General features: G+C 60.8%; 1 long non-coding RNA gene across 1 annotated transcript; it reads right to left on the bottom strand.

The window, feature by feature from the left end:
- Positions 1-4,071: 4,071 nt before the first annotated feature.
- On the bottom strand, positions 4,072-7,113 carry LOC142871890 (uncharacterized). The gene is made up of 2 exons (XR_012920062.1): positions 6,843-7,113; positions 4,072-6,176 (listed from the first exon to the last, which is right to left on the bottom strand). It is a non-coding gene; the product is annotated as an uncharacterized LOC142871890 (long non-coding RNA).
- Between the last annotated feature and the right edge of the window lie 6,930 nt (positions 7,114-14,043).

Genomic DNA, 14,043 nt, shown 5'->3' with positions numbered 1-14,043 from the left:
TTTTATGTTATTTTGCATCTATCGCGTGTGAATGAGGGGCCGGAGCGGAGCGCCCTGAGCCGCGGGGGAGGAGTGACTTGGGCAATGACCCTCCCCGGGCCTCCCTCCCGTCCCCCGCCCACCCCACATCTGGGACCTCACAGCAAGGACTGTTGCTCCTGAGCCGCAGACCTGGTGGCAGGTCCCACCCCCTCCTGCACTTCCTGGTTCCATGACAACCCCGAACAACTCCCACGGCCTCTCCGAGCCCCAACTTCCTCATCTTTACAGAGGGGGAGCAACCTCTGCCTCCCAAGGTGGAGTGAGGACCAGCGAGAGGACAGCAGAGCTCCTTCCTGGATCCGCCACCACCCCGGGGAAGCATGGGGGAGGGGCAGGGGTTCCCCCACTCCCTGCACAGCCGGGACCCCTGGGCCTCCCTCCGTTTCCAAGGCAACGCCCCCCCCCCAGATGTCCAGCCAGAGCCCCGGGCAGAGGAAGGCTCACGGCAGCCTCCCTGACACCTGACCGCCAGGAATGTGTGTCTCCAACCCACATGACTGTCACTGCCGCCACTTTGCTCCCCAAGTCCCCTCCCTGCGCCCATTCCTCCCTCCCTCCAGGGCGCGGCCGCCTTCCCCATCCCTGGAGACTCGCAGCTGTGCAGGCACAGGGCTGCCTTCCCGTCACCTGCCCCCAGACACGGGCCCCTCCCCGCCTCGGCCACCGGGGAACTGGGTTTCCAGAGCACCGTCCCCATCGGTGACCCCCGAGGGCGGACAAGGCAGGAGCTGCCCAGGCAGCGCTGGAGCGTGCGGCCGCCTCCCCTCCGCCCCGCCCACCGCGCGGACACACAGGGACGGCCGGCGAGGGCCAGGACGGCTCGGGACAGGCGGGAGGCTGCAGCCCAGAGCCCGGGCGCGGCCCGGAGCCCACCTGGGCAGCCAGGGGCCTCCGTGAGGAGCCGGACAGGGGGCCGGCAGAACAGCTCAGAACCGACCCGGGTCAGCGGGCAACAGCCCAGGGACGTGGAAGAGGCCAGCGGCCTCCCCTGTGGGACTCGGGAGGGAGGAACGGCACCTGCCACGCGCGGGGCTTGTAACACCTGGGGCTTGTGGGCCGCCCAGAACCCCCTCCGGACCAGGGTTGGAATCTCCGGGACGGAGCCAGGAACCCTCGTTAGCAGCAGCAGCCCCAGGTGTGTCGTGTGCTCAAGAAAGTTCCAGAAGCTCTGCCTGGGGCTCCGCAGGTCCCAGTTACTTCCTTTCCACGCGGGGATTTGCCAGTGTTTCCTATTTTTACCTCTTGGCTCTTTTGGACAGCGAGGGGGAAACAACGACGCCCCAGAAAAATACAGACGTGGCGCCCAGCCCAGGCCTCCCCCGACAAGACACGGCGACTTTCACTCTGTGTCCGCGCTCCCTTCCGACCACCGTCCCCGTGCAAGGTGTGGTTCTCGCGGAGGCCGCCGCCCGAGACTCGACCTCAAGGTCTCCGTCCCCTCGGTGCGCCCCAAGCGTCCCCACGCGCGTCATGCCCACGGCCACAGAGGGCGACGCCCGGCACGCAGGGGACTGTATGGCAGACTCCTGCGACCGAGCGCTGGGACCTTGGTCATTCTCCCCGAGGCACGCGGACCGCGCAGACACGGACAGGCGGGGACGCTCTGGTGCCCTGGGGGCCGCTCGGGCCGGGGAGAAACAACATTTACTGCACCCCTCCCCCAAGAGACGGGAGGGAGGCTGCCCAGGATCCCAGCCCGGTCAGGGGAAGGGGCCGCTGCAGTTTGGGCTAGCGCAGTCGCGTGACGCTGCGGACCGCGCAGGACGCGCAGCACACGTGGCCCTCTGTGGCCAGGCGCCCTGCCGGGTCTCTGGCCGAGATGGGCTTTGGGGCCGCAGACCGGGATTCAACTGCTGCTTAGAGAAAGAAACGGACAGGGGAGGGGAGGCGGGCGGCGGGAGGCCGGGAGGGCTGCCAGCGCCCTGCGCCTAGCAGGAAGGGGATGCGCACTCCACGCTTTGACTGGAGGGAGTTTTGTTGGTTTTTTTTGAGACAGTCTCACTCTGTTGCCCAGGCTAGAGTGAATGCCGTGGCATCAGCCTAGCTCACAGCAACTTCAGACTCCTGGGCTCAAGCAATCCTCCTGCCTCAGCCTCCCAAGTAGCTGGGACTACAGGCATGCGCCACCATGTCTGGCTGAATTTTTCTATGTATTTTTTTAGTTGGCCAATTAATTTCTTTCTATTTATAGTAGAGACAGGGTCTCGGTCTTGCTCAGGCTGGTCTTGAACTCCTGACCTTGAGGAATCCTCCCGCCTCGGCCTCCCAGAGTGCTGGGATGACAGGAGTGAGCCACCGTGCCCGGCCGACTGGAGGGAGTTTGATGAGAGAGGATTTGATTGGGCGAAGTTAAGGGGAACAACAGGGAACAGCAAACACCCGGGACGGGCCCAGGTGGAGCCATTACCACCTCTACAGAGAAGGCAGGGCGTTTCAGGGCACAGGGAGAGGATCAAAACCCCCCTAAACCGCACCCAGTAGGAAGGGAGGCAGGGAATAAATGCCTTGACCCTTGACCTCTCACCTCCTGCCCTGCAGTGTCCCGTCTGGGTCCCCACTGGTCCCAAACTACAGAAGCTGCAGCCCAGGGGACGCCGGGCGGCCCCCACACGTCAGCACCCTGGAGCAAAACCGGAGTAACCGGGCGACCCCCCCGTTACCATTTAGTGTCTGTTCACGAACTTTGCTTAGATGGGTGGGGGGATCTGTCCCCAGGAAAGGGGAAACAAAGCCCCACCAGCCACCGTGTTGTCTGGGGGTGATGCCTGCTTAGTCCTAGCCCACCTGGAGCTGAGTCGTCATGCAGCCCCCACCAGGGACGGGACTCACTTTGTGGAACGCACACTGGGTCTCGGGGCCCAGGGAGGTGGCCTGGCCTGCGCTGCCCCACCGTCCCACACCCCTCGCCCTTCCAGCCGCGCCTCGGCTGACCCAGAGCTCCATCCCCAGAGGGTCCAGGTTCCTGGTGCACTGTCCTCACTGAGTCGCCGGAGGGCCCCCAGATCCCCAGAGAACATGGAGAAGCCTCGAGGGGCACACCTGGACGCCAGGTGCTCTCGGGCGGAGCCACCCAAACCGGCGTCCGACACGGACACCTCGGCATCTCTCGGAGGTCTGCTGGGAGTCTGGACGCACGTCCCCGCCCCAGACCGCAGACCGGAGCAGGGGACCGAGGTTAGAGAGAGCGCTGGTCCTCTCGCCCCCACTGCCCAGCAGAAACCCCACTCCCCGTGGACGTGGGGTGAACCGCCTGACAGCACAGCGGCCCCTCTCTGCCCCCTGGTTCCGCACGGGGAGCCCCACACGGCACAGGACCCCATCAGCCTCTAATCCAACAGACCTTAACTGCGTTCCCCGGGGGCAGCATTTCCCCCTGGTCACCAGGGGCTCCCAAACCCACCACACCTAAGGCTATAGAAGAAGAGAACACAAAATCCCGCAGGCGGGTCACTGGGTACGACGGTGAGAAGAGTCCCTCCCGCCGCCGTCCCGTGGGTCCCAGACTAGGGTCTCCCAGCGAGGGGCAAGATGGCGCGTGGCCTCCACGTGGGCCTCCGGGCTAAGACCAGCGCCGCCCCCTGCAGGGCAGCCCCCAGCTCCGAGCCTCCAGAGGCCTTTCCAGATCTCGGCCACCCAGCCGGCTCCGTGGCACACGAGTGGGTTTCGTGGGTATGAGCCGCCGCTGCCGCACAGGGGGGTCCCTTGATTAAAAGCCACGTGTGTGGGACGCTGAGATGGTTTGAACGAGTCGCCCGAAGTTCACGTGTTGGAAACCCGACCCCCCCCCAAGCAACAACATCGGGGGGTGGGACCTCACGAGATTAGGCCACGAGGGCGGAGCGAACGGATTAGTGCTGTTATCTCGGGAGCGGGCTGTCACAAAAGGGGGAGGGGGTGGCCCCATCTTCTCTCTCTCTTGCTCGCGTGGTGCCTCCCACGAAGTCACCACGCTGCACCGAGGCCTCACCAGGTGCCGGCCCTCAGTCTGGGCTTCGTGGCGCCCGCCACCGTGAGCCAAGAAAACCCCAGTTCACTGTAAATCACGAGGTCTGCGGTGTTCTGTCACAGCACACAAAACACACCAAAGACCACGGACGGGGGCGAGGATAGGGACGGCACGTCCACGCCTAGAACGGGGGTCTGTCCCTGCCACCCCCCAGTAGGGAAAGGGACCCGACGTCACACCTGCCCCCCGGCGGCTGGCCCGTGTCCCCACCTGCCTGACAGGTGCCGTGCCCGGGCAGCGGCAGACACAGTGCACTGCAGCCCAGTGAGGGCAGGCCTGCGCTGCTGAGCCCACGGACGGCCTCTGTCCCCTCCACTATTGCCACTGTGCTCGCGGTGACACCGAGCAGACGGCAGGGTGGACCGGCTGGGCCATCCGGCCCCCCTGATCATCAGAGCCTCGGCTGCGGTGGGCGCCTCTGGCAGGGGCGTCCGTGGCCCCTTGAGTACTTGCGAGCATGGGGCCCTTCAAAGACGTCCTTTGACACGCGGCTCCCAAGCCCGCCCTGAGCCTGCGCGGCCGGGCGGCGCCACTATGGGGGGCGGCGGGTTCTACGCAGCAGCGTCTCCGTCTGCAGTAGGCGCCCAGGACCCCAGCGCCTGCTGGTCTGAGGCCCGACTGGCAGGCGGCTCTCCCCAGACCTGTCCACAGCCCTTCACTATTCCGGGCGCCGCTCAAACCAGCAGCCTGTGGTGTCCGCAGGAAATGCACCAGAGAGCCGCACAGACGTCCCGCGCGGGCCTCGGAAATCAGAGTCCCGTCCAGCCCTGGGCCTCTCTTCACGGTTGACGATGCCAGGTGAAGCAATGTGCTTGTCACGTTAGAGTACGATGTCAGCCCCGGCCCCAGATTGCTAGAACCCAAGAAACCTCGCCAACGTGGCAGGTCCCTGGACTTACACACGAGCGGGCTTTCTCTCCCCTTCTAGCAAGCACGAGTCATTTACAGCACTTGCTAGCTCCCTCCCACCAGATCCCATCAGCACAACGCCATAAATGCAACAGGAGGTCATGAAGTTCTGCAGGCTGTCCGGATCATGGGGTCCCACATCACCTGGCAGACAGCAGGAGAATCCACAAATCCCCGCGGCAACGCAATTAGGGTGCACCGCGCTCTCCCGGCAGCTGGAGCGAACTCCTTCCGATCACCTGTATTGACTGTGGTGCAGTAGAAAGTACTTGCTGGCGCAGTGGTTGTCGGGCTTTAGCTTGCGCCAGAATCACCTGGGCAGCTTGCTCTGACACGACCTCTGGCCCAGCCCCAGATTTAACTCAGGTGGTCTCGGATGTTTAGCAGGTTCCACGGCGAGGCTGATGCTGCTGGTCCAGGACCACTCTGTGAGTTCCGCTGTCTAGTCAGTCACCAGGTGCACGCCAGGTGCAGGCCAGGTACATGTCAGGTATGTGGCAGGTGCATGGCAGGTGCAGGCCAGGTGTGTGGCAGGTGCATGGCAGGTGCATGCCAGGTGCAGGCCAGGTGTGTGGCAGGTGCGTGGCAGGTGCATGCCAGGTGCAGGCCAGGTGTGTGGCAGGTGCGTGGCAGGTGCAGGGGCTGAACAGGTCTTCTCTAGCACAGATCCCAGATGCAGAACCACCTCTGGGATTGGCGTCCATTCCCGATGGTGCTCGTGAAAACATGGTCATGCTCTAGGACCCAGCCAGACAGGGGACTTGCACGCTGACGGTGAGCCACTTGCCCCACACCCCTCAAGTCCCTGTTGGGGGCCCAGCCCCATGCCCTGAAGACGCAGTGTCGCCTCTGGCCCACTGCTCTGGCACAAGGAGGCAGCTCCAGGCACTTCCAGGGGCCCCTTCTGCAGTGGCAGCCGTCACCCCACGGGTCGAAACCCCCGCGTGGCGATTCCACCAGTCACTGAGCACAGCTCTGCCCACGGCACATTCCGGAACCAGGGAAGGAACCACAGCGGTGATCCCGCTGGACCCATTAGGAGGCACTGTCGCTCCCTGACTCTGATAAGCCCCTCTGACCAGTGAGTCCAGGTGGCACGTTGGGTCTCCGGGAATTAGCTTTAGTCCTGACCGTTTGCAAGGACCGCTGCGAAGCCTTGGTATTTCCTTCCAAGGGCACGATCTCCCCGGCAGACGGCCACGGGTCCCTCCGCGAGATGCTTAGAGGAAAGTTAAAATATAAACTTACGGCCAAATCAGAAGGCCTTCCTCACAGGCTCCACGCCAATCGAGGGACCCAAGTCTGCACATGCGGTCAGGTGTGGGCACGAAGTGGTCACGAGGGCTCGCTAGGACGACTCAAGTCACATTTTGGGCCACAAGACCTAGACTTTTTCGATTTCATTCCTAGATACTCCTTGTTAATCCTCGGAGTATCCCGAGGTCCAGTAATCCCGGTGGTCCCACTAATCCCAGTGGTCCAGAACTTTCTTTTTTTTTTTTTTTTTTGAGACAGAGTCTCACTTTTTTGTCCAGGCTAGAGTGAGTGCCGTGGCGTCAGCCTAGCTCACAGCAACCTCAAACTCCTGGGCTCAAGCGATCCTCCTGCCTCAGCCTCCCGAGTAGCTGGGACTACAGGCATGCGCCACCATGCCCGGCTGATTTTTTTTTTTATATATATATCAGTTGGCCAATTAATTTCTTTCTATTTATAGTAGAGACGGGGTCTCGCTCTTGCTCAGGCTGGTTTTGAACTCCTGACCTTGAGCAATCCGCCCGCCTCAGCCTCCCAAGAGCTAGGATTACAGGCGTGAGCCACCGCGCCCGGCCTCCAGAACTTTCTGACTGCCGCTCTGCTCATGCCGATGTCGTGGGAGTTTACCCACCTGTCTCGTACGATTAAGCGCCAGCTGCCCCGTTCCAGGCGCCGGGGGCCCGCGTGACGGCTGGAACACGGGAACCAGACACTGTGGCACCATCTCCCGCCGTTACCCCAACCTACGGAGCATCACACTTCAAGGACGTTGGGAGCCCCCCTCTAGGCCGGGCACGGTGGCTCACGCCTGTAATCCTGGCACTCCGGGAGGCCGAGGCGGGCGGATCTCTTCAGCTCAGGAGTTCGAGACCAGCCTGAGCAAGAGCGAGATCCCGTCTCTACTATAAATAGAAAGAAATGAATTGGACAACTAAAAATATATAGAAAAAAATTAGCCGGGCGTGGTGGTGCATGCCTATAGTCCCAGCTACTCGGGAGGCTGAGGCAGGAGGATCGCTTGAGCCCAGGAGTTTGAGGTTGCTGTGAGCGAGGCTGACGCCACGGCACTCTAGCCCGGGCGACAGAGTAAGACTCTGTCTCAAAAAAAAAAGAAAAAGAAAGAGGGTTGGGAGCCCGCTCTCCAATACGCTTCTCAGTGAAGAAATTGTTCTCGGAGTTCTCCAGATGCACGTACTAGACCCCCCGACCTTTCCCGCCCCCTGGGCCGTCAGACTCCTGCTCAGTTCCAGGGAAATCCCAGGCACCCCAACCTCGCTGACCGAAGGCCACTTACTCAGTTTGGATTTGGACTAAGCAGGTCAACCGAGTAGACAACTTACACCACTCCCAGGTGCTCATGCCAGCGTGTAAAATCCAGAACCTTCCACGAGCGCACGCACATCAGCATATGACTTCCCTGGATTTTATCCTCCCCGGTCTGCCTCTCTTGGGACCCGTCCCCACACGTGCACCCGGCCCACCAGACTCCTGGCGTCGCGAGCTGGCAGCGTTCAGCAATCTCTTGTGTCTGGCCCTCCTGCCTGCAGCCAGCGTAGGATCTAACCCTAGTTACGGTCAGTCCCTGGGGACGACCGGGCTGTGCGGGAGGGAGGGTGGGCACCTGCCCCGGGAGAAGTCACAGAAAGGTCTTCTGCAGAGAGAGGCAGACGGAGACCTGCCCCGGGAGAAGTCACAGAAAGGTCTTCTGCAGAGAGAGGCAGATGGAGACCTGCCCCGGGAGAAGTCACGGAAAGATCTTCTGCAGAGAGAGGCAGATCTTCTGCAGAGAGAGGCAGACCTGCCCCGGGAGAAGCCACGGAAAGATCTTCTGCAGAGAGAGGCAGACGGAGACCTGCCCCGGGAGAAGTCACGGAAAGATCTTCTGCAGAGAGAGGCAGACGGAGACCTGCCCCAGGAGAAGCCACAGAAAGATCTTCTGCAGGGAGAGGCAGATGGAGACCTGCCCCGGGAGAAGCCACAGAAAGATCTTCTGCAGACAGAGGCAGACGGAGACCTGCCCCGGGAGAAGTCACGGAAAGATCTTCTGCAGAGAGAGGCAGACAGAGACCTGCCCCGGGAGAAGTCACAGAAAGATCTTCTGCAGAGAGAGGCAGACGGAGACCTGCCCCGGGAGAAGTCACGGAAAGGTCTTCTGCAGAGAGAGGCAGACGGAGACCTGCCCCGGGAGAAGTCACGGAAAGGTCTTCTGCAGAGAGAGGCAGACGGAGACCTGCCCCGGGAGAAGTCATGGAAAGATCTTCTGCAGACAGGCAGACGGAGACCTGCCCCGGGAGAAGCCACGGAAAGATCTTCTGCAGACAGAGGCAGACGGAGACCTGTCCCGGGAGAAGCCACGGAAAGATCTTCTGCAGACAGAGGCAGACGGAGACCTGCCCCGGGAGAAGCCATGGAAAGATCTTCTGCAGAGAGAGGCAGACGGAGACCTGCCCCGGGAGAAGTCACGGAAAGGTCTTCTGCAGAGAGAGGCAGACGGAGACCTGCCCCGGGAGAAGTCACGGAAAGATCTTCTGCAGAGAGAGGCAGACGGAGACCTGCCCCGGGAGAAGCCACAGAAAGATCTTCTGCAGACAGAGGCAGGTTCCCCAGACGGAGGGGAAGGGGCTGCTTCCCCTGACAAGGAACGTTCCGGGGAATCTGGGGGCCAAAGTGCTCAGCCCCATCTGTGTCTGCCCACGTGTCCCCGCCCCACGTCTCAGGCCCCTCCTTAGCTGTCCCCGCCCGTGACGAGAGACCTGGGAGGCTCGCACCCGTCACGGACCGCGGCTCTGCAGCCCAGACCTCGGGCCAGGTCCTGGGCCACGGCTGTCCCGTGGCCACGTGCAGTAGGAGGCTCCTCTGCTGCAGCCCGGGTGCGGTCCAACGCCCAGCGCAGCTCGGATAGCGAGCTCACGGTTTGGAGCCGGCTTTCTCTCTGTCTGTGCGACTTCTCCCGGGCGATGGTGAGCAGTCGGCCCACCCTGCGCTCCTCGTAACCCACGGCGATATTCTCTCTGTCCCACTGCCCCGCCTTATGCCACCACCACCGGGGAAGCTTTGATGACTGTGACATCGCCACATCCACAGGCTACTGGCGCCCCACTTCCCGAGCAAGGGGGCCAGCCCTTCGCCCATCAGACCGGCAGGGACTCCTTTCCAAACCCCCACTGCCCGTCTGTGGCCTGTGGCCACTGCTGGCGCCGACGGCTGTGTCAGCCAGGAGACGGGCGGCACATGCAGAAGGCTGAGTAACGAGGGTTTAACGGGGGGACTGTTTTCGGAGGTGCAGGCAGGGCTAAGAGGATGGGCAGGGGCTGGCGGAGAAAGAACCCGGGGTTCACAACTACAAGACGCTGTTTCCACCTCTCACCTGGGGAGAAAACGGCGGCACCTGGAGCCGGCGAGGGTTGTGGCCGTGCTGCCCACGGGCGCAGTGGCCATGGGTCGAGGGACACAGAGGGGCACAGCCAGCCGCTGCCCAAAGCACAGCTCGCAGGGGCGGGGGGTAAGGAGAATCCCCCCAGCCTCTCTCCCCCTCTGCAATCCGGTCTGTGCCACGCCTCCATTGCCCAACCCCAAGGAGAAGCCAGAGGGCAGGGGCCTGGTGGAGCCGCCCGCCCAGGTCAGCCTCCCAGGGCACCAGGGCGGGGAGGACGGAGGATGGGCCTGCAGGGACGGGGGGAGCCCAGGCCTCAGAGAGCCCTGGGCATTGTCCCCCCTAGCTGGGAGCAGCGGGTGACACCCACGGTCCCAGCTACGTGGGAGGATCGCTCGGGCCCCAGAGTTCAAGGCTGGCCCGGACAACACAGGGAGGCCCTGTCTCAAAAAAATAAAAAAATAAAAAAAAATTTAAGAACAAACAGATTTAATTAAATCTTCAAAAACTAAATTTAAACATTTCATCTTGATTTAAATAGTTTTGATATCAAATGTTAGAAAGCTCTTTAATTATAATTTGTACCTTGCCTTTTCATCTCAATAGACACTTTTGAATCTTTTAAAAAAAAATAACTGAAAATGCATATAAAATAAATTTGATGTTTACCGTTTAGAGTTTTAATGAAAATATTTACATTTTGTACACCGAGTATAGTTCAATGTACTCTTTAATCTTTTATACCGGCAGACCCCAACCTTTTTGGCAATACACACCAGTTTCATGGAAGACAATTTTTACAGGGCTGGGGACGGGCCGTAAATGCAGGTGGAGTTGCGTCCCTGGCTGGGCCGCTCACCCCTGGGTCCTAAGTTTCGTGGAGGACAGTTTTTCCGCCAGAGAGGCAAGCTCAGGGGGTGATGCCCGGCCAGGTTCCCAACAGGCCACGGCCCCGTACTGGGCCATAGACGGGGCTTGGGGACCTCAGCTTTATATGGTCGATAAAACACAAATTATGTGAAAGTTTGGGACAGCACAATTTGCCATTTTAGAGAAATTAAGGCAAGAAAAATTAATTTCATTTATTTATTTTATCATTTTTTTCAGAGACAGGGGCTTGCTCTGTTGCTGCCCAGGCTGGCCTGGAACCCCTGGCCTCAAGCCATCCTCCTGCCTGGGCCTCCCAAAGTGCCGGGATTGCAGGTGTGAGCCGACGGGCCGGGCAAGAAAAATTAATTTTAAAAAATAAAAATTTTAAAAAATAAAATTTTGTTTAAAAAATGTATAAAGTCTATAACGCATGAATTACATATGTCTAATGCTCACATGAACATTGCCCTCCCCTCAACATTCAAGTGCAATTATAATTAAGTTTGGCTGTATATTCTAACAATGTTCAATCATATAAACACCCCAGTGCTGCACATATTTTTTTGTAGCTATGAAAGCACATACGTCAAGCAGGAGAATAGAAAGCACCGTGTTTCCCTGAAAATAAGCCCTCCCCATAAAACAAGCCCCAGCAGGATGTCTAAGCATGTGCGCCATAGAAGCCCCACCCCGAAAATCAGCCCTAGTGGCGGGCGTGGCTGCGCAGCGCGTCTGCACAACCCGTGCGTGTCGTCGAGGAGCGGGACAGAACACGAGCAGCCCTTCTCGTCCGCCCCGTCGTGACAGCTGCTGTCCCAGAGGTGACCGGAAAGGTGCGGGCAGCCCCACCAGCAAGGTCGGCTCCCCCTGTCGGGTCCCGGCCGCCCTGTGCGTGCTGCGAGCTGAGGCTTTGAGGGGAAAATGACACATCCCCTGAAAATAAGCCCCAGGGTGTCTTCTTGAGGGAAAATAAATAGAAGACCCTGTCTTATTTGCAGGGAAACACGGTATCCCATTTAACAGTTTGCAGGTTGATGCAATACAGTTCTCAAGTACCGAGACACGGCGGGTCCCCCTGCCCACTCTCGGCTCAGCACGAACGTCACAGTGGACCTGTGAGTGAGACACGCTTCCTGCCCAGGTTGGCCCCGCACTCCTCACCCAGCCAAAATGCACCGGAGACCCTCGGTGAGCTGAGCACGCTGTCCTCAGAGCGCAAAGTCAAGGCTGGCAGACCTGAGCAGGGCCTGCCCACTGCTGGGACCACGTCCCTGGGGGGGGGGGGGCGCCGATGTCCCGGGCTCCACCCCACCCCCGCCAGGAAAGGACCGGCGGCTCCAGCTCTGGGCTATGCAATCAGCAACGGTCTTGAAATAAGACCGGCCCCGGCCTCGCTTAGTCTCCTAGCGCAGAAAAAAGCAACGACAGACAGACATAGGCTCTGCAAACCAGCACCGGATCCCGGCTCATGCCCGTGGTCAGGGGCGTCTCCGGGTCCTTTACTCCGAGTCCGTCCTCTGCAGGGGGGCGAGCAAAGACCTCCGGCCTTGGGGTCCTGAGGAGGGACGGAGCCAGGAGGCAGCACAGAGAACCGGCCAGCACTCCGCGCACAGCCTGCCACGGCCGCTGCTCCGGGGCTGCCGAAAGGGACACGCTTCCAACCTACAGAGAGGAAAAGCAGCTTCCAACGCAGCCACTTTTGAGGCTGACTTTGGTGTCAGAAATCTTCGAGACGATTTAATTACGACGCTTCAGGTCCCCTTGTCCTGGAAAACATGCCCGGCTCAAGTCTCCCCTCACTCTCCCGAGAGCTCCGTCCAGCAGGTGTCTCCAGGTGAACCGACAGGTGCGGACGGGTCCCCGCTGGGAGCAGGGAGGCTTCTCTTCCCCCTGCCCCTCCGTAGCGGGGACAGGGGCTCCCGCGTCCAGCCGCTGCCTGTCACCCTGCACCGAAACCCCAGCAGGCCCCGTCCTGCCAGAAACGCCCCTGACCTCCCTCCTCCAGGCCAGGTCAAGTTCAAAGTGGGTTCTTTATTCTCAGCCACAGTCACATCCCCGCCCACACGGCTGATGGGCCGACGGTGGAAAGCAGGAAACATCAGTGAAACAGGAATTTAACAGGAAACACACAGTCATAATTAGGCCAGCTGGCCTCGGACGCTCATTCCAGATCTGAAAGCTCCATCCACCTGGGCAAGACGCCCCTAGCTCTTAAGACGCCGCTGCTGAAAAGAGGAAGTTTGGGGCCGGGCGCGGTGGCTCTACACCTGTAATCCCGGCACTCTGGGAGGCCGAGGTGGGAGGATCGCTCGAGGTCAGGAGTTCGAGACCAGCCTGAGCAAGAGTGAGACCCCATCTCTACTAAAAATAGAAAGAAATTAATTGGCCAACTAAAAATATACAGAAAAAATTAGCCCCTCCTGCCCCCCCCCCAGCTCAGGTGTGACGGCCACGCGGGCTGGGGCCCAGCTCGGAGATGTGGCAGGGTGGCCGTGCAGCCACAGGGCCGTGAACCCAGGCCGCACCCCGTGTGCGCCCGTCAGTGCCCCCAAAGTGCCGGCGAGTGGGGCGCCGTGCCAGGCAGCCTCCTGCTCGCGCGTGGCTGGACCAGGGCGCCCAGGTAATCGACCAGACACCCTTCTAGATGTCTCTGTGTCTCCAAAGGCGAGAGCAGCATCCGAACCAGCAGGCGCTGAGTGAAGCGGATCAGCCTCCATGGAGGACTCATTCCAGCCGCCCGGCCCCCGGGAGGAAGGGGAGGGAGTTCGGGCGGCCGCGGCCTTCAGACCCCGGCTGGGCCTTCCCGGGTCCACCGCGGCCGACCTGGCACCAGCCACCCCCAGGGTCACAGGAGACAGCGTGTGCGACCTTTCTCCCGCTGTTCCTCCCACCCCCGCCGCACACACAGACAGACGCAGACACGCAAACACACGCAGACACACACAGACACGCAGACACACACACAGAGATACACACAGAGACACACACACACGCAGACACACATACACACAGACACACACGCAGACACACACAGACACACACACAGACACACGCAGACACACATACACACACAGACACACGCAGACACACACACAGAGACACACACAGAGACACAGACACACACGCAGACACACGCAGACACATACACACACGCAGACACACGCAGACACACATACACACACAGACACACGCAGACACACACAGAGACACGCAGACACAGGCAGACACACACACAGAAACATGGAGACACATGCAGACACACGCAGACACAGACACACAGAGACATGCAGACACGCAGACAGACACACGCAGACACACACACACAGACTCGCAGACACGCAGACACATAGACACACACACAGAGACAGACGCAGACACGCAGACACACACACAGAGACGCTGACACCCCCCACACGGGCTCCGTGTCTCTGAGCGCGACTCACGGTCGGGCGTCCTGGGACGCCGGCAGCAACTCCGCAGCGCCCCGGCCCCGCTGGCTGGGGAAACGGGAGACAGGCGCACGGGCGCCCGCCACCCAGGTACGCCCGCCTCCGCCCAGGGGTCAAGGGTCAGATCAAGGACACAGGTG

Source organism: Microcebus murinus, chromosome 7, assembly GCF_040939455.1.
Source record: "Microcebus murinus isolate Inina chromosome 7, M.murinus_Inina_mat1.0, whole genome shotgun sequence".
NCBI lineage: Eukaryota > Metazoa > Chordata > Mammalia > Primates > Cheirogaleidae > Microcebus > Microcebus murinus.
The sequence above is the reverse complement of the archived record's forward strand: the minus strand, read 5'-3'. Positions and strand labels throughout refer to the sequence as shown.